Source organism: Protopterus annectens, chromosome 14.part0, assembly GCF_019279795.1.
Source record: "Protopterus annectens isolate FY-2018-M chromosome 14.part0, PAN1.0, whole genome shotgun sequence".
NCBI lineage: Eukaryota > Metazoa > Chordata > Ceratodontiformes > Protopteridae > Protopterus > Protopterus annectens.
The window spans coordinates 228782928-228810427 of NC_056748.1; the positions used below are offsets into that span (position 1 = coordinate 228782928).

A 27500-nucleotide genomic window follows, 5' to 3' on the forward strand; every position below is an offset into this window, starting at 1 on the left:
ATGTAGCAAGATGTAACTGCAAAGAGATGCAGAGATGTTCAAAAAAATTCAAATATGTAATGCAATTACAGACAGTACTGGCAGCCTGAAGGGCTTGAAGTCAGTGGTAGCAACCAAAAAGATTTAAAAAATTATAAATTCCAAACATTTAGTTTTTTTTTTCTATTTATGTTCAAAGCAAAGGTCACATGTTCTCACATATTTTAATACCACAGGCAACACATGCTGCAGATTAAATATTGTATTTTTAGTTTATTTGCCGAGGATTTTATCAAGCTTAAGAATGACTCACATTTCTGTTGCATTCTGTTACAGAAAACAATGACATATATAATTTATAAAGCTCACATCTCTTGCAATGCCCCCCCCCCCCCCCGGACCTCAAGCAAGTTTTCTTGTGGCATCTACACAAAAGTAAGCTTGAGATAGGGTTGGACTCTTCTAGTACACTACCAAACTCCTCGCCTTAAAAGCTATCCTAGTTCATGAGTCTACAGCCATGGTAGTAGGGTTAGGTCCAGTCTGAATAATCTCCACCTTGTCAAACTCTGGTTTACTTTTATCACCATCTCTTCCATACCTCTCAACCTCTTAGAATAAGAAATCTGGACAAAGCCATAAAAAAGTGGTACAAATAGAGACACTTTTGAAATATTGCTCTTACAAACTTAGAAAGTTGATAGAATGGCAGATTTTGCATTAGTATGAATTTTCTGAAGGGTATGGAGTCTAAAACTCAAATGTCTGTCATTATTTTCCAATTTCAGTCTTCAATGATTTGCCACTAATTTGCCAGAAAGCCACAATTTTATGAAAAATGGACCAAAAATATAATGCAAAAATCTGGACATTCTGCAAAAATCTGTACAGTTGAGAGGTATGAAATTCTCTTCTATGACCAAAACAGAACAATCCTGCCATTCCTACCTGAACATGCTGACTTTAATAGCTACCCTTGCCTGTTTTGGTATGCCCAATACCCCCCCCCCCCAACATGTTGAACACAATCTTGCAAGGACTGGCTGCAAATTAAAAGATCTTCCAGATAAACAATGGCATGACCCCCAGCTCCTGCTGGGATAATCTAATAATCTCTGGAAGGTTGTAAGTGCATTCTTCATACTAAAAGTCTAATGAAAATGGTCAGCTAACCCCATTTCCCCATGAAAAAAAATTCTTCAGGAGGCTTTTGGCTCTGTCCTGCTGTCTTCTTGGGTAGGTAGCTCTATCAGTCAACAAGAGGGTTACACTTGTTCATCAGTGACCTGGTAGCAACTAAACATAGTAGCAACTATACCTAGTAGGACAGGCAAAATCCCCTGCTGTACCAAAGACTGAAAATCATAGGCAAAGACACCAATGAATATGTCCATAGAAATGGCAGTGGCCTTTAAAAATGAACTCCCGATGAGACTCTTCCATTTCCCATTTAAGAAATTCAGGGCTTTGAACTGATTTGATAAGTGCACATATGCATGCCCACTGCTTTTCATTTAGACAACCAACTATATGACATATGAAGTGGCAAACATATCTACTATTTGCAAACTGACCATGTGACTTGTTCATAATGTGGTCAATGGTGCAACTTGGCCAACTAGGTTAGGAATCACAGTCTGGATGCATACATAGTACAGATATTGTAAATTTACTTAAAACTTCAATACACTGTTCACCAACATCCTGTCTGAAGTCAACAGGAACATAGGAACTTACAAGGAAAGCGACCACAGGGACCATAAGATGCCTAGCCATATACACTTTTAAACAGACAAAACTTAAAAGTTCTTGCCACCATCTTCAAGAACTTAACTCCCAAATTGAGCAGGGCCTTACACGATAACCCTTGTGTAAATTTTACTACCCAAGATTCTATATATAGCTTTGGCAATACAACTGTTACCAGAAAGGAATCTACTCAAAGAAATAAACTCATGCCTAATAAAATTTGTATGGTTTCCCATAAGAAACAGAATAGCTTTAATACATCATATCAGACCATGGAAACATGGAGGATTAAACTTTCCTGATATAGAAACATATATAAAAGCATCAATATCTAAAACAATCTTAGATGGGATAAGTCAAAATTTTTCTGCAAATTGGAAAGAATTACTAACTGCAATATCAATAAATGAATTTGATTTACAAAAAAAATTTCACATAACAGATAAAAACAATTTGCCATGGCACATATGTATTAGTATGCAATATAACATAACTAAGCCCACTAAAACTAGTATGATTAATTATTACATTGACTCATTTAGGAAAGTTATTAATGCAGATTTGTTTGTTTGTTTGTGTCTTTCGGTTTTTCCCGGTTAGGGGTCGCCACAGCGGAACTCTGGTCCGCTAATGATTGGCAGTTGATTTTTACATACCGGCTTGCCAGGCCTGATGCACAACCTTCAACAAAGGTACGCCCATTCACGCATGTCTCCATGCAGAAGATGCTCTAGCTGAGAATCGAACCGGCAGCATCCTACTGTGAGGTGACACCGCTACCGCAGCACCACCACCGCGGGAAAGTTATTAATGCAAATATAGATTTAAAAATCTGGTTTGATCTTTTAACACCATTCATAGTTACAAAGAGCTATCCACATAAAATATACAGAGAAATAATTAATTCCTGGGAACAGAAAGGATTTGTTTGTTGGTTTCAATGTATCAAAAGACTAAATGTTCTGGATATGCAAACAATAGAAACATACAAAATTCCACAACAAGATTGGTTAACTATGCAAAGCATTCTGACGTATTCGCAAGATTTATGCAGAATAATTAGTAATTCTTGATTTAAAGAAATACCTAAACTTACGAAATACCTATATGAAATCATATATAATGATTATAACATGGGATATTTTACAAGATATTGATAAATTATAAAACAACACCCAAATCCTGATATTGGAACTAAATAAAAAAGGACACTCGTTACAGTTAACTGAAGAAATTAAATCAAATATTTTATTATCAATAAAACATACATCCTTTACACAGTACTGGAAACTTTTAATTGGAAATGCTTGCACAGAGCATTCTTAACTCCAGATATAATTACTAAAATTAATTCTTCCACAAAGGGAATATGTTGGAGGTGTGAGCAAATACACAATGCAGATTGGAATCACATTTTTTTCGACAGTGTTAAAATTAAGCTATTTTGGAATGGTATTAAAAACTTTTTACAAGCTTTATTTAATGAATGGTTTAACTTATCTAAAGCTCTAGTATTATTAAATGTGTACTAAGGTCTTCATTTGAATGAGTCAAATATGTATCTAGTACGGACAATACTTGCAATCTCAAGGAAGTGTATAAAAATAAGATGGAATGCAAACAGAATACCGACTTTGGACGACTTCTACAGCCTACTGAAGACCACAGCATTGTTGGAAATAAAATTAAAGAATTAAGGATTCATTTTATGCCATTTATTAACAATCCATGGAAAAAAGTCTTATCATTGATTGACACTTTACAATATCTGAACAGATACACTCTGATAACTGGATTGTTATACTTATAAAGTAATTGTATATATTTAGCTCTGTTATAGTGTCAGGCTGATGTAAATGGTGTACATAGTTATTAAGATGTTATATACAAATACTATGGCATTTATTCAATTGTATTTGAAAAATAAAAAAAATTTGAGGAAAAAAAAAAGAAGATGTATGCAAAACACAAATGTTGTTACTCTAGCAACTTTCTAAGTTTATAAGAGCAGTATTTAAAGTCTGTCCCTATTTTTAGGCTTTTGTCCCCCCATTTTGTCAGGCTTTGTCCAGATTTCTTGCACTAAGAGGTTAGGAGTTTTGTTAATGATGTTTTTATTTTCCTTTTGTTAGCCAGTTTAGTACAGTGGCCCATGACCCTTTTTTTAGGAACAACATGGGCTGAAAAGGTTTGCATAGTTACATAACAAAATCTCTACAATAATCAGTCCACAGCAAGTACATAAACAAAGTGTGTAATAATTGTCAAAGAACTGCACAGTCTCCTGAGAAAAATATAGAGTTTATCCTACAACAAATAAAGTATGTGTCAAATATAGGGAAACCACCAGTTTTAGACTGTGAAAAGTTTGACAAGTTTTACATCAGTCCATAAGCAGCCAGAAGGAGCTGGATTTTTGTTAGGAAGGCAAATTAGTTAAGGGATGTGTACAAGCTAGTAGGTGAAGTTTACTTAGTTTGAGTGTGTACGTTAGTATGGGGTAGGTGAGTTTTGAGGTAGGTAAGAATACTGGTTTATAAGCTACAGTGCGGGTCAAGCCTCAGTAGGATGGCGGAGTGGCAACTAGTTGCAATATGTAGAAATTTACAGTCAGCAAACTGAAGAAGTATTTTTCTTGACTGAGTTTTCTGCCAGCTGTTACAGGGAACAGTAATTTATGAGTTGTGACTGAGCTGCCTCCTTTAGTCAAGGGTACAAGGTCTGATTCCTTCCACATCCACTCACTTATTGTGTGAATACAAGCGAGTCAGTAAACCAGGTGGTGCTCCTGGGTTGCCTCTGAAAAGGGACATTTATGTCCAGTGGGCTTATGTGGTTATCACGTGACTAACTTAGAAAGAAAATGTTTTTATTTGTTGAGCTAGTTAGGCTGCTACTATGACACTTTTCAGTCATGATTCATGTCCAAGCATAGGTATAAAAATAGTATAAATAAAATAGTAAAGTTTTCAGAATAGTGCATCCATAAACTGATACATAATCCAACACTAAAATCTGAACATTTTAGAGACAGAGCACACATTTAAACCTACAAAAATGTTGTATAGAATGAGTATTATTGGCAAAAAAAGTGGGGAAGTAAATAAAGGTTCAAAAATGTATTTTTATTCTTATATTAAAAAAGAGAGAGAGACAGGACAGCCTGATGGTGCAGAGGAAGAGTCGACTCTGTGGCACTGGATTAGTGCTGGGCGGTCATCCAATGCAGGAGGGGCAGATTAGTCCATCACTCTACCTCAGACAATAGAAATAAATTATTTATTTTTCCTCAAGCTCTGCTGCTCTCCTTTATCATACCGTTTTAAAGGTGTGTTTAAGCCATGGTGGTACAACGGTAGCGTTGTTTCTTCCCAGCAAGAGGTTCTCATGTTCGATTCTCGGCTGGAGTGCCTTCTGTGTGGAGTCTGCATGTCCACCCCGTGGTCGAGTGGCCTCCGAAAAACATACATGAATGGGCGTGCCTTCGCTGAAGGTTGGGCGTCGGGTTGGCAACTCGGCACCGTAAAAAAAATCAGTACTGCCATTCATTAGCGGACCGGAGTTCCGCTGCGGCGACCCCTAACCGGGAAAAGCCGAAAAGACCAATGACTTAAAAGGTGTGTTTAACTACGCTACTTTACTCATCATGAGGACCGTTTATTAAAATTAAATGTATCATATTATCCACTCAAATACTGCACTAATACTTCCATTCTCAGGACTGTAGTTACAGATCTTTGTAACTTCCCTCAAGTGTGCACATACACATGGTGTGCACTGAAATAAAGGGAGGAAGAGACCTGCCCCCCCCCCACCTTGAAAAGCACAGAAGTCCATGCAAGTCCCGCCACCAAGCAGCATAAACTATAACTCTTCTTCTCACTTCAGCTGTCCCTTCAAATATGCTTCACTCTGCCTGCAGATTAACTTTTAATGTGTAAAAGACATTCAACTGAAAGGTCATATACAAACACCCTGTTCGAATTAAATAAAACTGCCTTTTAATTACAGTTCATGATTTTAAGAAATTAAACTACATTGAGCATTCAACAAAGATGACTCGCATGCAGATGAAAGCTTTAAAAAACATTGTTACTAAGTCATGGCCATTCACAGTATTTCCCCTCCCCTGAAAGGCTTGTGCCTGTGTAGGACAGAGAGCAAGAAAGTACAATGTATTCATTCATTCATTTTTGTCTACAATACTGATTGTTGTTTCTTGCTGTGGACGGAGGGCTGCTGGCATACCTATTGAAGTGACAGTTTTCATGGCCAATAACATGTCAGTCACTACCTATGTTTCTCAGGATTTTGTTAGTTAGAAGAATATCCTAGTAGCTTGCCCAGTCTATAGTATGACAGTACTAAACTGAAGTTTGGTTCCACATTCTTAACAATCTATTCCATGGCTGTTAAACTTTTCCTGACGTCTTAAAGAGAAGAGACGTGACCAGCAGGTGTCAGATTTTTGACATATTTTGCAATTTACACCAGTGTTTTTCTCCTCTTAACTCAAGGTTCTAATCACCTTAGCTGTGCATCAGATTACAGCAGTGTTTTCAGAAGGCACACCATAAATTGTAGGCCTTTACAGTCACCACCCTGACCACATACACAGGCTGCATTCATTTCCTTCTTTCATAGCAGACTAGAGTAAAGCCTGGTTTGGTCCTGTTTATCTCTCCAGGACTCTTGCAAGTTTTCTTCTTAACAAGGGTTCTCTCCGAGAGTTTGGCAAGGGAAAGGCATATGCCTTCTGTCCTACTGTGTTACCTTCTTTTAATCCACTCCAGTTTGCTTTCCACTATGATAAGCAAGAAGCTGTATGCTGTGTGATTGCATAATGTGTGATGAGATATATACAAAAGATATCCGTTATATTTTTTTTACTTTGATTTGTTACAGGTATATTTCTTACATGTCCATTTTTCAATTGTAAAATCAGCTCGCTTTCAGGTGGTTATTTCTATAAAATTTTCTGACTCCATACAATTATTAGTTTCACATGTGACTCAGCAAATCTTTCACAAAGCTAAGATTATGTATAGCTGTCTTTTGCTAATTCATTGTGAGCATTCATTATATATGTTATCTTTTCAGTTCTAACCACTTATTACACCATTAGTATCACTGCACTTTGAACAAAAGAGTCAAAAGCCGGTACCACCTTCTGCTGTGTAAACAGAGATTATCTAACGGGTTAGCAACAGGTTTAGCTGAGAAATCATACACTCTGTGCTACACAGGGCCCCACACAATACACTGGCAAGCAAACATACTGTGGTTAATACACATGGTTTTACACAAGGCTCTGGCACACAAACCTGCTCAGGTTACTGATATTTGTATGCACAATTGATTGTTGCTCAATCCTGTAAGGTACAGGAGTTTCCTGATAAGAAATTTCACTTTGTTTTTCTATACTTTTAAGTATGTTCTGCATAAAAAGCCTTCTGGCTAAATGTCTCATCTTGCATATGTACCTTCAGATTCAAGCAATATATAGAAGTACCTTGTGTTAGTGGTCAGCAAGTCTTAGTAAAATCCCTTTAGGGTTTGAGAAGGCTAACACTTGTTTCGTCTGATCTCTGTCAGCCTGCCAGAGTTCTTATTTTCCAAACTGCATTATAATGATGCCAATTTTATCTAACGTTTTACTTCCAGCTCTTCTCCAGCCAACTTTGATATTTGCCCTCAACTTCTGCTTCATTTAAATGTCCATATTAATAAAACCCTTTATATTTTGTATTTACCCTTTCACGTGCCCACTGGATGAGTGGCTACTTTAATACAAGATGTCAGTAGATGAGACTTAAAGAATATGTAGGTGCACTACCATGTTATTTGTTTCTTTATGCTGCCTGTGTATGTTGGCTAGCTAAGGTTCTCCAGGCACATGCACATTGCACCCTGAGTATAACAATGTTCTGGTTATCTGTCAGGCTTTCCAGTGCTGGTTTTAGTGCTGTAACTTCCCACAGGGAATGCCGAGCTGAAGTCCAACTCTGCCCTCCACAAAGGAGTACAATATATAAAGTAGAAAATGTCTTTGTCTCTCTTGAAAGATCTTAACCACAACCATTGCAGTACTGAAGGGCAATGATATTAATTAGTTTATCTGTCAACCAGGGTAGCCTGCACAGTTCAAACTCTTAATTTCCATACTAATCAAAAATGCATTTTATGCTGTTTTGCAGCTATGCATCAGAATGGAAATACTTAACTAAATAATTATGTCCACCCCAAATGGAACTGTAAAACAAAACACTCAATGCACCTTTGTGCAGAATTAGTGAACTTAAAATTACATCAAGTATGTTACATATTGATCACTTTTCTGACTTATTTGCTATGTTCAAATCCAAAAAGAAACGATGGCAGAATAGCACAAAAACGAAGTTTAATTCACGAAGTAAAATCCACAAGATAAAATCCAATAAAACACACGAAAACACGCTGTAATTACGCTGTTATAGAACCACAGGTGAGGGCTTTCATCCCCAAAGGGAGATTTCTTCAGAGTCTGAAGAAATCTCCCTTTGGAGATGAAAGCGCTCACTTGTGGTTCTATAACAGCATAATTACAGCGTGTTTTCATGTGTTTTATTGGATTTTATCTTGTGGATTTTACTGCGGAATAAACTTCGTTTTTGTGCTATTCTGCCATCGTTTCTTTTTGGATTTGTGCTTTGTTTTGAAGCGTGCTGCTTTGCTCATCACTTTGTTATTTGCTATGTTATCGAAGGGTCTGTTGTTGCTACTTTTACTCTGGCAGTCTGACAGCTTCAAAACTTGTTAATTTCAGGCTTGTTCAGATTGTTGGGAGACACATGGTTACTTAACTACATGTAGAAAATGGGGTAACAGGTCTTAGTTGTCTTTGCAATGCTATTAAAACCATATTAAAACTAAATCAGTAAGGCCTCCTGTGTCCTTACTCTGAATGCGCTATCATGTAAGGGGAATGTAGCAGTTAAGGCACAAGAAACAGGCTTATGAAGATTTCAAAGGTCAACTGCATAGTATACAGAATTAGTTAAAATTGCTTGCGTGGTGTTGTGCCAGAGACCAGAGTGCTAGAAACACTTTTGCTGTGTCATTTGTAGCATACTCTGAAGGAATATGTATTTTTAGTTACTTCTGTCAGAAGGCCTTGAGACATGTTACTGAGAAGACAACAATCTCATAATCAGGAATATTATTATAATCCACTGGATGTAAAGATGCCTGCTTCAAAATTTCAGTACAATTACAGGAACAATACAAACCACTATGTCGGTTTGTAACTCTGAGCCCCTTAGGGACTCTCTTCACTTTAGTACAATAACTAAAAAAAGTAACGTCCCATTGGATTCTTTTGATTTTTAACAGAGATGTCTACAAGTCTTTGAAGAGGCAATCTTTATTGAGTACAACTCTGTACATGTCCAGATGTAGTACAATATTATCCATGGAGTCATTAAAACCTAAAACAGGTCCTGAAAACATATGGTAGATGGTAGTATTTACCACAAAGAAACTGCTGCAAATACGGCAACAGTGCACTCAGACACATGCTTGCCTTAACCACAAACAATTAATTTTTGGATCTTTTCATTAAGAAGTTGCAGAAAAGGTTTACCACTAGGGGGTATCCCTCAGATGTTATTGAAAGGAATCTGTTAAGGCATTGCCCAGTAAAATTTTGAGAAATAAAAGTCACTAAAAGTCACTTTCTATGCCTTTGGTTTTCTCTTTGGACAGTGAGGCAATAAAGAAAGTGATAAAGAATAACTGGAGAATTTTGGAGATTTGTGGTAACATCATAAGGGCCAGAAACTGTTGAAGATGGGGGGGGGGGGGGTGAGAGGCACTTAGTGATCCAAAAAGGGTTGTTGTTCTTCTTCTTCTTTTGGCTTTTCCCAGTTAGGGGTTGCCACAGCAGAACTCCGGTCCACTAATGATTTGTGGTAGATTTTTACGGTGCCGAGGTGCCAGCCCGATGCCCAACCTTCAACGAAGGCACGCCCACTCACGCATGTCTTTCGAACACCACTCGACCGCGAGGAGGACATGCAGACTCCACACAGAAGGTGCTCCAGCTGAGAATCAAACGGGAGAACTTCTTGCTGTGAGGCAACAACGCTACCGCTGCACCACCATGGCTACTAGTGATCTAAAAAGGGTAATTTTTAAAAAACTATTTACTACCACAACATAGGTTCACTTAGAGGACATTTTAAGCTTATCCAATTTCCCTTTTGGTGCTTGAATTAACATTTCCTGATTTGTCTTACCTATTCCATGGCTGATAATTGCATATTAGTCGTAGTGAGAATAACTGTGATAAGACCACACATAATTAGAAAGGACGTATGTAAGGGATGCAGAATTTAGGAACTGCCTCTATCCATTAGTGGCATGAGGGGCAATGCTGGAGTACATTTTCTATTATCCATCCTTAGATCCAAGTTGTATTTGAATATGGACAGGGGTAAGCTTTGTTTTACTTGAATGGATAGTCTGTAACCCCCTGCCGCTCCAGCAGCAGCCCCCTCCCCAGCCACTCCAGTGTTCCATTACTTGGCTGTTTCTCCTCAGTTACCATAAACACTGTACAAATGTGTCAGTGTCCATACTGTTTTCTTATTTGCTTCTAAAATGATTACAGAGATTCAAAGAAAATAGCACAAACATTGAGCCATTTGCTAAACAATACAGTCTTTTAATGAAAACAGACTTGGCAAGAGCAGTAAACTTCTCTGCCCTTGAAACTCACATTCATTGAAAGTGCATGAAAACCCACATTCATTTTACATCTGGCCAATGAATGACTAAGCTTACCTCTGGGTTATTTGCAAACCATAGGCTCCTTACACATTCTTAGAGCCATGCATACATGTATACGTTATTTGATTCACTTTCCTGATTGCATTAAATTATATTCCTTGTATAATACAGCACCACTTATTAGAATGTGTTTTAAATATTCTTCTAGTAAGCAATAATAGAAAATGTATGACCCAATAATGACAAAACTACAAATTTTAGAAAATTTCAACCATAAAAAGCCACTCAGACTTCTGTCATTACAATCCACCAGTATCAGTAAATATGCAAAATCTCTGCAGAAGTAAAGTCATCTAAATAATTCCACATTAAAGGGATCTGTAACTAATAAAAAGGTTGCTGCTAACAAACAACTTTATATTTCATTGTTTCATCTACAAATAAAGTAGCTGTTGCCCTTGAAGAATAAATTGCCTATGTTACATTAAAAAAATGATAAGCTAACAATACTACAATAGGGAATGGATGGCAAACTGATAACAGGTTCATAGCTACTAGGTAACTCCTCCAGAGGAGGACATTCACAGGACAGCAGCATCCACTACCTTTAAAGTATAACACAGTACAGTATGAGCAATCCATCTGTATACTGTGGGAGTAGAACCCACAACCTTCTGCATCAAAAGCAAGTATACTACCTGTTGTGCTACTAACAATGCAAGCAGACTTGGCATAAGCAGCACTAAACTTTTCTTCCCCTGAAGCTGTCAGCTTTGATCAGTTCAGTGTCAATCAACCTACATTTGTCACATGCACATCAGAACACTCAAACTCCCTACATAAGGTGATCAAAGGTTAGGACTGAATTCCAGATCCATGATATGGGAGACAAAGATCTTAAACACTGGGTCACAACTAAGTGAAGTACTAAGAGGCGATTGATGCTACCGTACAGAGTTTCCGTTTTCTCTGTCGCAGGGAGGATATCAGACTATAGATCACAATAGTTTCCTTTTCCACTGTAACAGGGAAGATATCAGGCTACAGATCACACCAGCATTTTATATTACTATTCATCATTTTGTTTTCACTGCACTCCTTGAAATTTGCTAATAAAGTTGTAATTATAACCATTTTAATTTTTATAATAAATACAACCACATCATGATCACTTACAGGGGCTGTTCAGGAGTTATACAGTCTTCTAGAACATGTATGTGTGGCACATACAATTTTTATCCATTGTGGAATCCTCACAACCCACAGATTCACTATTTTTAATAGTAAGCACTTTTGTTACTGTTTCCACACACAACTAATACATTTCACTTGCATCTCCAAGAAAAATGAATTTCTCAATTAATATGATTTGAATTAATTTTTGAAATACACCTCAGCATAACCTTTCATTTAGAGACCATAATTTCAAAGTTACTGCATGCTGAGCTCATGTGCAGATTTTACAAAAAACAATATTCTCCAAAGTTCCAAACAAAAATGTCAGTGCTTCTGTAATAAAATAAAAAGAAATAATATAATACTGGTAACAGACGTTGAAAACACAAGGGCAGTGGAAAGAACTATCCATAAAAAGGGGTAATGTATGTAACATTATTGGAGCTGGGCACAAACATGGTTAAATCAGACTTTTTGACACGGGCAGGCATAAGCCTAAAAATTACTACACATTCATTATGCCTTGTTGTACAACAGTCCCATGAAGAAACACAAACAAAACAGAATTAATAGCAGTAATGAGGTACCCAAATAATAACAAAAAGAAAAAAAAAAGAAAACAGTTGGGTTGATGCATATGATGTCATGCCGTTATGGTATATCTACCCTTCCGAGTATGAAGTATACAGTAATGTAATGATATGTCTAGTCATCTTTTTAAAATTACTCCAAAATGTAAGTGCTACATTAGGAAATCAAAAACTAACAGTGTATAAAGTCCAAAGGAATCCTGTTTACCAAAATACATGAAGAGCTTCTTACCTGTATAAGGGAGCTGCAATTAGGCATAAAGAGTAAGATGGCAATTTGCATTTCAGAGACAGAAAATCCTTGATGTATGCAATACCAAGTTAGACTTGACCCTTTTTTCAACCCAGAAGCACTCTGTTGTCCAGGATGTATTTAAATGTCCCTTTCACCAACCTAAATGTACCACAGTGCAGATCAAGTTGCCCATTCTATACCTAAGGCCTGTACAAGTCACGCACTTGAAACATAATGCAAGCTAGCACCATAGCTGGGGCTTTTAGCAAAGGTGGGCACTAGACATGTGTCGCTCATCCCACTACAGATTCGATGGGAACAGCAGCAGGCGAAGGATGGTTCCACACTTTCATGCTTATAGCATTCATCAGAGAGAGAGAGAGGCACACACACACACACACACACACACACACACACACACACACACACACACACACACACACACACGAGGATCAGTAACACAATCTCCCCAGCAGCAACATGGATAAGCAACACAATCCCCCCAGCAGCAGCACGGATGAACAACACAATCCTCCAAGCAGCAGCACAGATCAGCAACATCTCCTTACCTGTGCCTGAATTCCTTAAGAGCAAGAGGTGTATGGGCAACAGGTAGGCAGGCTGAAACACTCTCCTGAAGAGCAAGAGCTGTACACACTTTCCACAAGAGCAGGTAATGGACGTTTAAAATTTTGTGTCTGTGTTTGGCATAGTGACGCACACATGGGTCCTGTGTTTGGCCAAGAATGAGTCCTCCATTTTTGTTTCTCTTCTTTGCTGCCACGAGAACAAGACAAGATAGTCTTGTAAAACTGTGTGTGGGGGGGGGGGTGCTCCCTCCCCCTCGCTCAATGGTCCAGTGCCCTTCGGTAACATTAAACAAGTAGCAGAATATACATCTCACTTTATTAATAAGAAAGGCAGTAACATTAAGTCACTATTTTAGAAAACAAACAATAGACACAAGATCAACAAAAGAGGATACTTGTAAATGCCAGCAGTGTGCTATGTGTAGATACATTTCTGAGGGTCCTTATTTTGAGGTTTTTGGGAGTCAAACGTCTTACTCAGTGCCCAGTTTCTTTACATGCAGCTCCCAGTATGTCGTTTACCTTGCAACATGTTCCTCTTGTGTGGTGTATTATGTAGATAAAACCAACAGAAATTTGAAGAGAAGAATGTATGAACATCAGTATGCTATTAAAATCAAGAACACAGATAATGCATTTGCTATGCATGTGTCTGAGTGCAAAACATTTAAGGAATTTTACTTCTGAGTGATAGATCAGGTAAATGCAGATATTATTGGTGACACAGAATTGGAGCTGGAATTCAGTCAACTAAAATGGTAGATAGAACTGTACTTATACATCACCCCTGGCCTCCTTTAGTCAAGGGTACAAGGTCTGATTCCTTCCACATCCACTCGCTTATTGTGTGAATACAAGCAAGTCAGTTAACCAGGTAGTACTCCTGGGTTGCCTTTAAAAGGGACATTTATGTCCAGTGGGCTTATGTGGTTATCACATGACTAATTTAGAAAAAAATGTTTTTATTTTTTAAGATAGGTAGGCGGCTCCTAAGACACTTTTCAGTCATAACTCATGTCCAAGCATAGGTGTAAAAATAGTATAAATAAAACAGCAATGTTTTCAGAAGAGTACATCCATAGACTAATACGTATAATCCAACACTAAAATCTGAACATTTTAGTGACAGAGTGCACATTTAAACCTAAAAAATGTTGTTTAGAATAAGTATTACTGGCAAAAAAGGTGGGGAAGCAAACAAAGGTTCAAAAAAATGTTTTTTTATTCTTATATAAAAAAAAAAAAACAAGAGAGAGACAGAGGACAGCCTGATGGTACAGAGGAAGAGTTGACTCTATGGCAATGGATTCGAGCTGGGGGGTCATCCAATGAAGGGGGGGCAGATTAGTCCGTCATTCTACCTCGGACAACACAAATAACTCAATTGTTTTTCTTCATGCTCTGCTGCTCTCCTTTATCAAACCGTATTAAAGGTGTGTTTAACTATGTTACTTTACTCATCATGAGGACCGTTTATTAAAATTAAACGTATCATATTATCCCTTCAATTACTGCACTAATACTTCCATTCTCAGGACTGTAGTTACAGATCTTTGTAACTTCCCTCAAGTGCACATACACACGGTGTGCACTGAATTTAAGGGAGGAAGAGACCTGCTCCCCTTGAACAGTGCAAAAGTCCATGCAAGTCCCGCCACCATGCAGCATAAACTATACCTCTTCTTCTCACTTTAGCTGTCCTTTCAAATATGCTTCCCTCTGGCTGTGGATTAACTTTTAGTGTGCAAAAGACATTCAACTGAAAGGGCATATTATACAAACAACCCTGTTTGAATGAAATAAAACTGCCTTTTAAATACAGTTCATGATTTTAAGAAATTAAACTACATTGAACATTTAACACAGATGACTCGCAGGCAGATAAAAGCTTTAAAACAAAGCTGTTATTGAGTCATGCCTATAAAGAGTATTTCCCCTCTCCTGAAAGGCTTATGCAATGGTAGGACAGAGAGAGAGAGAAAAAGTACAATTTATTCATTCATTCATTTTTGTCTACAATACTATAGTTTCTTGTTGTGGAGGGAGGGCCGCTGGCATAGCTATTGAAGTGACAGTTTTCATGGCCAATAACACTTTAGTCAGTACCTATGTTTCTCAGGATTTTGTTAGAAGAATATTCTAGTAGCTTGCCCAGTCCATAGTATGACAGTACTAAACTGAAGTTTAGCTCCACATTCTTAACAATCTATTCCATGGCTGTTAAACTTTTCCTGACATCTTAAAGAGAAGAGATGTGACCAGCAGGTGTCAGATTTTTGACATATTTTGCAATTTACACCAGTGTTTTTCTCCTCTTAACTCAAGGTTCTAATCACCTTAGCTGTGCATCAGATTACAGATCTGTCTTCAAAAGGCACACCATAAATCGCAGACTATTACAGCCACCCTGACCACATACACAGGCTGCATTCAATTCCTTCTTTCATAGCAGACTAGAGTAAAGCCCAGTTTGGTCCTGTTTCTCTCTCCAGGACTTTTGCAAGTTTTCTTCTTAACAAGGGTTTTCTCTGAGAGTTTGGCAAGGGAAAGGCATATGCCTTCTGGCCTAATGTGTTACCTTCTTTTAATCCACTCCGGGTTGCTATCCACTACGATAAGCAAGAAGCTGTATACTATGTGATTGCATATTGCGTGATGACATATATACAAAATATATCTATTTGTTTTACTTCGATTTGTTACAGGCTATTTCTTACATGCCCATTTTTCTATTGTAAAATCAGCTCGCTTTCAGGTGGTTATTTCTATAAAATTTTCTGACTGCATACAATTGATTATTAGTTTCACATGTGACTCAGCAAATCTTTCACAAAGCTAAGATTATGTATAGCCGTATTTTGCTAATTCATTGGGAGCATTCGTTATATATGTTATCTTTTCAGATCTAACCACTTATTACACCATTAGTATCGCTGCACTTTGAACAAAAGAGTCAAAAGCCGGTACCACCTTCTGCTGTGTAAACAGAGATTATCTAACGGGTTAGCAACAGGTTTAGCTGAGAAATCATACACTCTGTGCTACACAGGGCCCCACACAATACACTGGCAAGCAAACATACTGTGGTTAATACACATGGTTTTACACAAGGCTCTGGCACACAAACCTGCTCAGGTTACTGATATTTGTATGCACAATTGATTGTTGCTCAATCCTGTAAGGTACAGGAGTTTCCTGATAAGAAATTTCACTTTGTTTTTCTATACTTTTAAGTATGTTCTGCATAAAAAGCCTTCTGGCTAAATGTCTCATCTTGCATATGTACCTTCAGATTCAAGCAATATATAGAAGTACCTTGTGTTAGTGGTCAGCAACTCTTAGTAAAACCCCTTTAGGGTTTGGGAAGGCTAACACTTGTTTCGTCTGATCTCTGTCAGCCTGCCAGAGTTCTTATTTTCCAGACTGCACTATAATGATGCCAATTTTATCTAACTTTTTACTTCCATCTCTTCTCCAGCCAACTTTGATATTTGCACAAAACTTCTGCTTCATCTAAATGTCCATATTAATAAAACCCTTTACATTTTGTATTCACCCTTTCATGTGCCCACTGGCTGAGTGACTACTTTAATACAAGATGTCAGTAGATCAGACTTGAAGAATATGTAGGTGCACTACCATGTTATTTGTTTCTTTATGCTGCCTGTGTATGTTGGCTAGCTAAGGTTCTCCAGGCACATGCACATTGCACCCTGAGTATAACAATGTTCTGGTTATCTGTCAGGCTTTCCAGTGCTGGTTTTAGTGCTGTAACTTCCCACAGGGAATGCTGAGATGAAGTCCAACTCTGCCCTCCACAAAGCAGTACAATATAAAAAGTAGAAAATGTCTTTGTCTCTCTTAAGATCTTAACCACAACCATTGCAGTACTGAAGGGCAATGATATTAATTACTTTATCTGTCAACCAGGGTAGCCTGCACAGTTCAAACTCTTAATTTCCATACTAATCAAAAATGCATTTTATGCTGTTTTGCAACTATGCATCAGAATGGAAGGACTTAACTAAATAATTATGTCCACCCCAAATGGAACTGTAAAACAAAACACTCAATGCACCTTTGTGCAGAATTAGTGAACTTAAAATTACATCAAGCATGTTACACATTGATCACTTTTCTGATTTAGTAGCTATGTTATCGAAGGGTCTGTTGTTGCTATTGTTACTCTGGCAGTCTGACAGCTTCAAAACTTGTTAATTTCAGTCTTGTTCACATTGTTGGGAGACACTGGGTTACTTAACTACATGTAAAAAATGGGATAACAGGTCTTGGTTGTCTTTGCAATGCTATTAAAACCATGCTAAAACTAAATAAGTAAGGCCTCCTGTGTCCTTATTCTGAATGCACTATAATGTAAGGGGAATGTAGCAGGTACGGCACAAGAAACACACTTATGATGATTTCAAACGTCAACTGCATAGTATACAGAATTAGTTAAAACTGCTTGCGTGGTGTTGTGCAGAGTGCTAGAAACACTTTTGCTGTGTCATTTGTAGCATACTCTGAAGGAATAGGTATTTATAGTTACTTCTGTCAGAAGGTCTTGAGACTTGTTATTGAGAAGACTACAATCTCATAATCAGAAATGCTATTATAATCCACTGGATGTAAAGATGCTAACTTCAAAATTTCAGTACAATTACAGGAACAATACAAACCACTAGGTCTGTTTGTACTTCTGAGCCCCTTAGGGACTCTCTTCACTTTAATACAATAACTAAAAATAATAATGTCCCCTTGAATTCTTTTGATTTTTAACAGAGATGCCTACAAATCTTTGAAGAAACAATCTTTATTGAGTATAATTCTGTGAATGTCCGGAGGTAGTACAATATTATCCATAGAGTCGTTAAAACGCAAAACAGGTCCCAAAAACATATGCTGGATGGTAGTATGTACCACAAAGAAGATCCTGCAAATACGGCAACGGTGCACTCAGACATATGCTTGCCTTAACCTCAAACAATGATTTTTTGGATCTTTTCATTAAGAAGTTGCACAAAGGTTTACCACTAGGGGGTATCCCTCAGACGTTGTTGAAATGTTAGTGCATCAGGAATCTGTTAAGGCATTATCCAGTGAAATTTTGAGAAATTAAAATCACTAAAAGTCACTTTCTATGCTTGGTTTTCTCTTTGGTCACTGAGACAATAAAGTGATAAAGAATAACTGGAGAATTTTGGAGGTTAGTGGTAACATCATAGGTGCCAGAAGCTGTTGAAGAAATGGGGTGGAGGTGAGAGGGGCACTTAGTGATCTAAAAAGGGTATTTTTTTAAAAACTGTTTACTACCACAACATAGGCTCACATAGAGGACATTTTAAGCTTATCCAGTTTCCCTTCCCTTTCGGTGCTTGAATTAACATTTCCTGATTCGTCTTACTTATCCCATGGCTAATAATTCTACATTAGCAGTAGTGAGAATAACTGTGATCATACCATACATAATTTGTGCGGACCTATATAAGGGGTGCAGCATTTAGGAACTGCCTCTATCCATTAGTGGCACAAGGGGCAATCCTGGAGTACATTTTCCATTATCCATTCTTAGATACAAGTTACATTTGAATATGGACAGGGATAAGCTTTGTTTTACTTGAATGGATAGTCTGTAACTCCCTGCCGCTCCAAAAGCAGCCCCCTCCCCAGCCACTCAAGTGTTCCATTACTTGGCTGTTTCTCCTCAGTTACCATAAACACTGTACAAACCTGTCAGCGTCCATACTGTTTTCTTATTTGCTTCTACAATGATTACAGAGATTGAAATAAAACAGCACAAACACTGAGTCATTTGCTAAACAATGCAGTCTTGCAATGAAACAGACTTAGTATGAGTAGTAAACTTCTCTGCTCTTGAAACTCACACTCATTGAAAGGGCATGTAAACCCACATTCATTTTGCATCTGGCCAGTGGAGAACTAAGCTTACCTCTGGGCTGTTTTCAAACCATAGGCTCCTTATACATTTTTAGGGCCATGCATACATGTATATGTTATTTGATTAACTTTCCTGATTGTATTAAATTATATTCCTTGTATAATACAGCACCACTTGTTAGAATGTGTTTTAAATTTGTAGTTTTGAACAGTCTTCTAGTGAGCAATGAAACACAATGTATGAACCAATAATGACAAAACTATCAATTTCAGAAAATTTCAACCATAAAAGGCCACTCAAACTTCTGTCATTACAATCCACCAATATCAGCAAATATGCAAAATCTCTGCAGAAGTATACTCATCTAAATAATTCCACATTAAAGGGATCTGTAACTAATGAACAGGTTGCTGCTAGCAAACAACTTTATATTTCATTGTTTCATCTACAAATAAAGTGGCTGTTGGCCTTAAAGGATAAATTTCCTATGTTACATTAAAAAAATGATACTCTAACAATATTGCAGTAGGGAATGGATGGCAAACTGATAACAGGTTCATAGCTACTAGGTAATTCCTCCAGAGGAGGACATTTACAGGACTGCAGCATCCACTCCCTTTAAAGTACAACACAGTACAGTATCAGCGATCCATCTGTATACTGTGGGAGTAGAACCCACAACCTTCTGCATCAAAAGCAAGTATACTACCAGTTGTGCTACTAACAATGCAAGGAGGATTGGCATAAGCAGCACTAAACTTCTCTTCCTCTGAAGCTGTCAGCTTTGATCAGTTCAGTGTCAATCAACCTACATTTCTCCCATGCACATGAGAACAGTTAAACTCCCCACATAAGGTGATCAAAGGTCAGGATTGAATCCCAGATCCATGATATGGAAGACAAAGATCTTAAACACTGGGTCACAATTAAGAGAAGTACTAAGAGGCGATTGATGCTACCGTACAGAGTTTCCGTTTCCTCTGCAACAGGGAGGATATCAGGCTACAGATCACACCAGCATTTTATATTACTAGTCATCATTTTGTTTTTCACTGCACTCCTTGAAATTTGCTAATAAAGTTGTAACTATAACCATTTTATTTTTTATAATAAATACAACCACATCATGATCACTTACAGGGGCTGTTCAGGGGTTATACAGTCTTCTAGAACATGTATGTGTGGCACATAAAATTTTTATCCACTGTGGAATCCTCACAACCCACAGATTCACTATTTTCAACAGTAAGCACTTTTGTTACTGTTTCCACACACAACTAATACATTTCACTTGCATCTCCAAGAAAAATAAATTTCTCAATTAATTTGATTTGAATTACTATTTCAAATACACCTCAGGATAACCTTTCATTTAGAGACCATCATTTCAGAGTTACTGCATGCTGAGCTCATGTGCAGATTTTACAAGAACCAATATTCTCCAAAGTTCCAAAGAAAAATGTCAGTGCCTCTGTAATAAAATTAAAAAAAATACTATAATACTGGTAATAGACCACTGAAAACACAAGGGCAGTGGAAAGAAGTATCCATAAAAAAGGGGTAATATATGTAATATTATTGGAGCTGGGCACAAAACATTAGCATGGGCGGGCATAAGCCTAAAAATTACTACACATTCATTATGCCTTGTTCTACAAGTCAGTCCCATGAAGAAACACAAATAAAACAGAATTAATAGCAGTAATGAGGTACCCAAATAATAACAAAAAGAAAAAAAAAGAAAACAGTTGAGTTGATATATACGATGCTATGCTGTTGTTGTATATCTACCCTTCCCAGTATAAAGTATACGGTAATGTAATGAGATGTCTAGTCATCTTTTTAAAACTACACCAAAATGTAAGCACTCCATTAGGAGGCCAGTGTCATAAACTAACAGTGTATAAAGTCCAAAGGAATCCTGTTTACCAAAATAGATGAAGAGCTTCTTACCTGTATAAGGGAGCTGCAATTAGGCATAAAGAGTAAGATGGCAATTTGCATTTCAGAGACAGAAAATCCTTGATGGATGCAATGCCAAGTTAGCCCTGATCCTTATTTCAACCCATATGCACTCAGTAGTCCTGGATGTATTTAAATGTCCATTTCACCAACCTAAATGTACCACAGTGCAGATAAAGTTGCCCATTCTATACTTAAGGTCTGTACAAGTCACGCACTTGAAACATAATGTAGGTTGGCACCATAGCTGGGGCTTTTATCAAAGATGGGCACTGGGCATGTGTCACTCATCCCACTACAGGTAGAATGGGAACAGCAGCAGCCAAAGGGATGGTTCCACACCATCATGCTTGTAGCATTCATCAGAGACACACACACACGCACACACACACACACACACACACACACACACACACACACACACACACACACCCAAGGATCAGCAACACAATCCCCCCAGCAGCAACATGGATCAGCAACACAATCCCCCCAGCAGTAACACAGATGAGCAACACAATCCCCCCAGCAGCAGCACGGATCAGCAACAGAATCCCCCCAGCAGCAGCATGGATCAGCAACATCTCCTTACCTGTGTCTGAATTCCTTAAGAGCTAGAGCTGTACGGGCAACAAGTAGGCAGGCTAAAACACTCTCCTGAAGAGCAAGACCTGTACACACTTTCTGCAAGTGCAGGTAATGGAAGTTTAAAAATTTGCTCCTGTGTTTGAAGTAGCAACGCACGCATGGGTACTGTGTTTGGCACATGAATGGGTCCTCTGGTGTTGTTTCTTTTCTTTGCTACCATGAGGACAAGACAAGATAGTCTTGTAAAAGTGTGTGTAGGGTGCTCCCTCCCCCTCACACAATGGTTCCGGTGCCCTTCGGTAACGTTAAACAAACAGTAGGGGATATATCTCACTTTAATAATAAGAAAGGCAGTAACATTAAGTCACTATTTTAGAAAACAAAGAATAGACACAAGATCAACAAAAGAGGTACTTGTAAATGCCAGCAGTGTGCTATGTGCAGGTACATTTCCAAGGGTCCTTATTTTGAGGTTTTTGGAAGTCAAAAGTCTTACTCAGTGCCTGGTTTCTTTACATGCAGCTCCCAGTATGTCATTTATCTTGCAAAATGTTCCTCTTGTGAGGCATTTTATGTAGGTAAAACCAATAGATAATTAAAGAGAAGAATCTATGAACATCAGTATGCTATTAAAATCAAGAACACAGATAATGCACTTGCTATGCATGCATCTGAGTGCAAAACATTTAAGAAATTTTACTTCTGAATGATAGCTCAGGTAAATGCAGATTTTAATGGTGACACAGAAGAGGAGCTGGAATTCAGACAATTTAAATGGCAGATAGGATGGTACGCATACATCACCCCTGGCCTCTTTAGTCAAGGGTACAAGGTCTGATTCTTCTACATCCAATGGCTTATTGTGTGAATACAAGCAAGTCAGTTAACCAGGTAGTGCTCCTGGGTTGCCTCTGAAAAGGGATATTTATGTCCAGTGGTCTTATGTGGTTATCACATGACTAATTTAGACATTTTTTTTTATTTGTTGAGCTAGGTAGAATGCTCCTAAGACACTTTTCAGTCACGACTCATGTCCAAGCATAGGTCTAAAAATACTATAAATATAATAGTAAAGTTTTCAGAATAGAACATCCATAAACTGATACATAATCCAACACTAAAATCTGAACATTTTAGTGACAGAGCACACATTTAAACTGAAAAAATGTTGCACAGAATAAAAGTATTATTGGCAAAAAAGTGGAGGAAGTAAACAAAGGTTCAAAAAAATGTAATGTATGTTTATATTAAAAAAGAGAGAGAAAGAGACAGACAGAGGACAGTCTGATGGTACAGAGGAAGAGTCGACTCTGTGGCACTAGATTAGTGCTGGAGGGTCATCCAATGCAGGGGGGAGGGGTTAATCCATCACTGTACATCAGAAAACACAAATAACTCATTTCTTTTTCCTCAAGCTCTGCTGCTCTCCTTTATCAAACCGTATTAAAGGTGTGTTTACCTACGTTACTTTACTCATCATGAGGACCATTTATTAAAATTAAACGTATCATATTATCCCTTCAATTACTGCACTAATACTTCCATTCTCAGGACTGTAGTTACAGATCTTTGTAACTTCACTAAAGTGTGCACATACACACGGTGTGCACTGAATTTAAGGGAGGAAGAGACCTGCCCCCCACCCCCCCAGAACAGCACAGAAGTCCATGCAAGTCCCGCCACCAAGCAGCATAAACTATAACTCTTCTTCTCACTTCAGCTGTCCCTTCAAATATGCTTCACTTTGGCTGCGGATTAACTTTTAATGTGTAAAAGACATTCAACTGAAAGGTCATATACAAACACCCTGTTCGAATGAAATAAAACTGCCTTTTAATTACAGTTCATGATTTTAAGAAATTAAACTACATTGAGCATTCCACATAGATGATTGACATGCAGATGAAAGCTTTAAAAAACACATGACCATGAACAGTATTTCCCCGCCCCTGAAAGTCTTGTGCCCCGGTAGGACAGAGAGAGAGAAAGAACAATTTTTTCATTCATTCATTTTTGTCTACAATACTGTTTTTTCTTGTTGTGGAGGGAGGCCGCTGGCATAGCTACTGAAGTGACAGTTTTCATGGCCAATAACACATCAGTCACTACCTATGTTTCTCAGGATTTTGTTAGTTAGAAGAATATCCTAGTAGCTTGCCCAGTCCATAGTATGACAGTGTTAAACTAAAGTTTGGTTCCACATTCTTAACAATCTATTCCATGGCTGTTAACCTTCTTCTGACGTCTTAAAGAAAAGAAACGTGACCAGCAGGTGTCAGATTTTTGACACATTGTGCAATTTACACCAGTGTTTTTCTCCTCTTAACTCAAGGTTCTAATCACCTTAGCTGTGCATCAGATTACAGATCTGTCTTCAGAAGGCACACCATAAATCGCAGACCATTACAGCCACCCTGACCACATACACAGGCTGCATTCATTTCCTTCTTTCATAGCAGACTAGAGTAAAGCCTGGTTTGGTCCTGCTTCTCTCTCCAGGACTTTTGCAAGTTTTCTTCTTAACAAGGGTTTTCTCAAAGAGTTTGGCAAGGGAAAGGCATATGCCTTCTGTCCTACTGTGTTACCTCCTTTTAATCCACTCCAGTTTGCTTTCCACTACGATAAGCAAGAAGCTGTATGCTGTGTGATTGCATAATGTGTGATGAGATATATACAAAAGATATCTGTTATATTTGTTTTACCTGTCTGATTTGTTACAGGCATAAGTCTTACATATCTATTTTTCAGTTGTAAAATCAGCTCACATAAAGGAGGTTATTTCTATACAATTTTCTGTCTGCACACAATTAGTAGTTTTACATGTGACTCAACAAATCTTTCACAAAGCTAAGATTATGTATAGCCATCTTTTGCTAATTCATTGTGAGCATTCATTATATTTGTTATCTTTTCTGTTCTAACCACATATTACACAATTAGTATCACTGCACTTTGAACAAAAGAGAGACAGAAAGCCGGTACCACCTTCTGCTGTGTAAACAGAGATAATCTAACGGGTTAGCAACAGGTTTAGCTGAGAAATCATACCCTTGCTCAATAGTTCCAGCACCCTTGAGTAACATTAAACAAGTAATAAGGGATGCATCTCACTTTAGTAATAAGAAAGGCAGTAACATTAAGTCAGTGTTTTAGAAAACAAAGAATAGACACAAGATCAACAAAAGAGGTACTTGTAAATGCCAGCAGTGTGCTATGTGCAGGTATGTTTCTAAGGGTCCTTATTTTGAGGTTTTTGGGAGTCAAAAGTCTTACTCAATGCCTAGTTTCTTTACATGCAGCTCCCACCATGTCATTTACCTTGCAACATGTTCCTCTTGTGAGGTCTTTTACGTAGGTAAAACCAATAGATAACTAAAGAGAAGAATCTATGAAGATCAGTATGCTATTAAAATCAAAAACACAGATAATGCATTTGCTATGCATGTGTCTGAGTACAAAACTTTTAAGAAATTTTACTTCTGAGTGATAGATCAGGTAAATGCAGATTTTAATGGTGACACAGAAGAAGAGCTGGAATTCAGACAATTAAAATGGCAGATAGAATTGTAAGCATACATCACCCCTGGCCTCCTTTAGTCAAGGGTGCAAGGTCTGATTCCTTCTACATCCACTCGCTAGCTCAGTATGTAATTTTAAATGCAGGACTTTGCTTCATTACTTGTTTTCAATTAAGTTAGGGGTTTTGGTTATAAAAGCCTAGCTGCTCTAAATGCAATGGTTCTGATGATGTATTTTACTTATAAGACGAAAGCGCTAAACCTGTTTGACATTTTATAACAGCAGTTTGTTTTTAAACTTTTTTAAGCTGTAAGACAATAAATGCTTTGTGGATAGAAGTTCTGGTCCCTTGGAGCACCTGGTTTATTTTACTTCTGAGAAATAGATCAGGTAAATGCAGATTTTAATCGTGACACAAAAGGGGAGCTAGAATTCAAATAATTAAAATGGCAGATAGAATTGTATGCATACATCGTCCCTGGCCTTAACAGTTGTGACAATTATGAAGTGGTGTCAAATAGAATACAATATTATGATAAATGCAAGTGAGAGATTTTATTGTTTATCCAGTGTGTTTTTAAAGTCTTTTGTATTTCAGTATTCCTTTAAGAATTTACACGACTAATTAATTCTAAGTTTTGATTTGATGTTTGGTAGGATTTAATGGTTTTATTGACCAAATGTATTTATTCAGAAGAACTGTATTGGTCGATAGCGCTCAATCATTATAAGGTTTATTTTTATTTCTTCCTCATCTTTTCAGTGGTGTTTTTTACCAGTGTTTTTATTTTCACCATCTGTTATCAGGACATTCAGTTGCTGTTTTTACAAGTTTCAGAATATGACATTCATAGTAATGAGTTCAGTATAGTACATTTCAGTCAGATTTCAGAATATAACATTCATACTCAGTTATACATTTCTAAAAGCATTACTTCACATTATTCAGTTATTAGTTTTAAGGGTAATGTGACAGAATTACTTGTAAAGGCTTATTAAGATAAGTTATCTAAAAATGAGTAGTGATGGTTATTTAATATTCTCAAAGCATAACAGGTCAGGCTTAATTTGTTAATTAGAATGCAGTGCACCTTACATAATTATTGTACATTAGACAGAAAGTTAAAAAGACACTGACATGGTATGCAAAGGTATAGATCTGAAATACAGAAAGCATAGGTTTTAGTACAACACTTCTGTTATTACAGCACATGGATATTTACAGCACATTTAAGACACAAATTTAAAATGCAGGCATCTATTACAGCACACAGAAATTTGAAAGGTAAATACAAATAGACAGAATTATTAGTAACAAATCCAGCTGAAATTTTACATACAAAGGTTAATACGGTATATGGCAATTATACTTCAAGATACGTATATCATAGGTGTAAAAAAACGGAGTTTACCAGTTATAACAGGTTAAAGAATTGCCTAGTTATAATTAAATCATAGACTTCAATCCATACAGAACCATGACTGCTAAAGTGACACCTAGTGGTTAATATTAAAACTGCAAATTTATTTATCAGAGAAAGAAAACTTGTTCTAGTGATTGATTTATTTGTTTATTTATTTCCATTTGTTTACCAGGAAAGTCTGACTGAACCTAAAATACCCCGTTTTCAGTGAAGGCCCAGGGAGAAAAGGTCCATAGAGTACAATGTTGTAACAATTGCGATAGTGATCATTAAAGTATCCTTTGCAGACCATATTAATAGAGTTATAAAGTAATTACAGAATTAAATCCCATTTCAGTAATCGAAGAGACAAGTGTTACGGAATAAATCCTACATAAATACAGTTAGTAAAATAAACCTTGCATAGGACTGAAAATCTAAGTTTAGGACTGTGTGTTCATTTTATATTTCATAGTTTAAAGTAACTACAGAACTAAGATGCTTGTATCTTCAAGATAAGCTGTTGTTAGATCACATGATCATAGGATCATAGGAAGAGTCCAGACTGCATTTGAAGAGGGCCAGTGAGGTGCTCTGTTTGACATGAAGTGGGAGTCTGAAAGGTGTAGTAACCTCTGGGAGACAAATCTGTCCCTCCAGCAGGTTATATTAAAGTCACTTATGGAGATGCAGCATTTCCAATAAAGCAGGGTCAGAGATGCAAGATCAGGTGTCATTTAAGTGCATAAAATATAGCATTCTTTTTGCATAAGTCTAGAAATGCAGCCATATTAAAGCAAGCTTCGCAGTTTGCATACAGTTTTAGTAAATGCACTTTCAATCAGTAAAACTAACCTTCAGTCAAGAATACCGATAAGAACAGAATGTGCTGTACATTTGAGTACAAACACATCTTGTTTGTATGCTACAAGGCTTGGGAACCAAGGCTAAGGAGGCATGTAGAACTTTAGAGGGTTTTGGTGTTGTTAGGAAATACTTCAGATACAGTTAAAGTTAGTTTGTTTCTGGACTGATATGCAGATA

At 37.4% G+C, this 27500-nt stretch overlaps 1 protein-coding gene across 1 annotated transcript in view; it reads right to left on the minus strand.

Annotated features, from left to right (window-relative positions):
• Nucleotides 1-27500, minus strand: part of LOC122788644 (glutathione S-transferase omega-1-like) — a 130052-nt gene that overhangs the window by 83836 nt on the left and 18716 nt on the right. The window lies entirely within an intron of this gene.